Genomic DNA, 2,911 nt, shown 5'->3' with positions numbered 1-2,911 from the left:
ATAGAAAGGCCTAAATGAAACCATCCATATGAAAATTAATATTAGACATGAATGGTGAAATTATCCAATCTGTTGTTGGAATTTGGGACTGGTAGCACAGCTCACTAGTAGAGTGTGTGTGCAGAATGTACTTGGTTCCAAACTTAGAAACACAATAAAAGGCAGATGTTAAGGCAGGGGGGGAATGATGTTGATAATAAAGCAGAATATTAAAATGTGGGGATCTCCCTCCATCAGTTAATAAAAATGTTACTCATATTCTGAGTGTCACTTTGACCAAGTTATAAATGAGTAGAGAGACTTATATACATTCAACAATTTAGAAAATATCTACCTTCAATCAGACTGAGAAATGGGGGTACACTGAATATTAGTCCTGTCTTAAGCAAAGCGCTGCATTTGGGACCAAATCCCCAATGGTCAGTGTCACCCACAGTAAACAGAAGTGTAGGAGAAGTGATACACAAGGGTCCAAACCACAGAAAATATGATGATTTCTAGGGACCATGAAAGGCTCTGCAAGTGTTTTATCATCTGGGTTCAAGGCATAGAAATTGCCAAATATCAAAACTGTAAGTTTATTTCAAGAAGACATTTGCCAACATATTTTCCCAGTTGCTATTGCTCTCATAGGAGATTCTCCCTAGTTTGTATTGTGGATGTAACAGAAGGGAACACAATAAATCACTGATAACCCTGAGTGAGATTTTAGCACTTCATGAGCCCAGCCCCAAACCTGCTCACCCAAGTAATAAAGTCAGAACTATAAGTTGCTCCTAAAAGGAGTTTGCTTCTACACTGAGTTTCTCATCTTAAACATATGTTGTTTAAGTTACTATGTCCTGAAGTTCTAAGTTCTGGAAGCAAAGGTGACTGAGCATATGCAAATAAAAAGATTGAAAACCAATGAGTTTACATTGTTTTTTTTAGTACCTTTGTGGACTATGATACCCTATAGTTGTTCAGAATAGGTGTTAGAAACAAGAAATCCCTGTTTATTCAAACAAATCTTTGCAGAACACTCCTACACTGGCTACTTCACATAAACTTGCCTGGAGGATTTAATACATGAGTTCAATAAATTTCCTACACCCTCTTCAGTGCTCTTAGAATGGCTTTAGAAAAATCTGAGAGACCTAATCCCAGAGATTTAGAATTGTGATTTGAAACACAGTCTCTACATCTTAGCAAGCCTCTAAGCAACTTAGTAAAATCTTGTCTCAAAATAAAATATAAAAAGGACTGGGGATGTTGCTCAGTGGAAAGCCTTCCTGGGTTTAGTTGCTAGTACCAAACCAAACAAAAGCAAGCAAATACATGAAAGATTACAGGGATGCCAGAGTACATATACATGAAAAATATTGGGGAAATAAAAAATTAATAAATATATTTTTGAAAAATTGTTAAGGTTTTTCAAAACCTTAAGATAAAAATGACATATAATCCACTAATAATAATTTTGGGGTAGCAGAGTAAGGCTGCACATGCCTGTGCTCCCAGTGGCTCAGGAGGATAAGTAGAGATGATCCTAAGTTCAAGACCAGTCTCAGCAATTTGGCAAGGTTCTAAACAAATGAGTGACACTGTCTCAAAAAAGGGGAACAGGTTGGGCTATAGCACAGTGACAAAATGCCCAAGGGTTAATCTCTAGTATCTAAATCAATTAAAATAATAATCAATCTGGGTTTAAAATGCCACACAATCCATTATTTCTCAAAGAAAGAACAGTAATTCCATTTCCATTGCAGCTTTATTCACAGTATTTAATAAAAGAAAAAAGAACATCCATCAGGCATGGTGGGAATGCTTGTAATCCCAAGGACTTGGGATTCTGAGGCAGGAGGATGGAGAGTTCAAATCACCCTCAGCAATAGTGAGGCACTAACAAACTGTTTCTAAATAAAATGTAAAATAGGGTTGTTGATGTGGCTAAGTGGTTGAATGCCTCTGAGTTGAATTCCTCGTATGGTCCCCCCAAAATGAATTTCCTTTTAGATGAAAAGATCATCAGTAGATTTCTTCCATCTGCACAACATCCAACTACTCCCCTTAGAGGCTACACACTGATAGTTAACCTGATCTTTAGAAGGCAAGACTCAGAAACTGATATTTTCTATATAGGCAAAGAGACTTTGGTATCTGTGTGCACCTTTGTCAGATTGTTCTAAAACGAAGGACTGAACAAATATTGAAGGTTGGAATGAGAGCACAACACACAGTAAACTCTTTAATGGGGAATCTTAACTCATTCACTGTAATAACTGAAACCACATTCAGATAAAACTAGATTCTCTGCTTCACTGATTCCTGGGTTATTGATTCAATCCAAACAGTTATTGAAAAAGTATTAAAGCTACTGGTTAATATTAATGTAAAACAGTGAAGCCAGATTTAAAGATAGGTAGCTAGTGTAGTTAGTTAAATTGGGTCTAGTATTGAGTAAGATAAAGAAAATGGAGACCATTATTGAGAATGGGGTCCAGGAAACCAGAACAACACCTGGGGATATGGAAATGTTAATGTTCTCAAGGCCCTGAACCCAACCTATAGCACTGTTAATGACATAGCTCCCAGCAAACAGGGAGGTTGTGATCAAACCACCCCATGCCCTTCCTGCCAAGAAGGAGGGGGGGGGGGGGCTGTAACACTCAGAGGGGTTTGGGACCCGGTCCCTTCCACCCCCGCGAGGGAGGGAGAGGACCGGGTGCCCCCGAGCCGCCATTCCTGCTCACTGGGCAGCGGGAGGGGGGGCAATCCCCCGCTGACTCCACCCCCGACCCTGCCCGCCCGCCTCCCCCTTCCCCCCCACCAGAGCATTCCCCTCTCCGAAGAGGGGAGGCGGCGAGGGGCGGAGAGGACAGGCGGGTGGAGGGGCCGAGAGGAATGGGGGTGGGAAAGATCCGCCATACCA

This window comes from Marmota flaviventris, chromosome 13, assembly GCF_047511675.1.
Source record: "Marmota flaviventris isolate mMarFla1 chromosome 13, mMarFla1.hap1, whole genome shotgun sequence".
In the NCBI taxonomy this organism is placed as follows: Eukaryota; Metazoa; Chordata; class Mammalia; order Rodentia; family Sciuridae; genus Marmota; species Marmota flaviventris.
The sequence above is the reverse complement of the archived record's forward strand: the minus strand, read 5'-3'. Positions refer to the sequence as shown.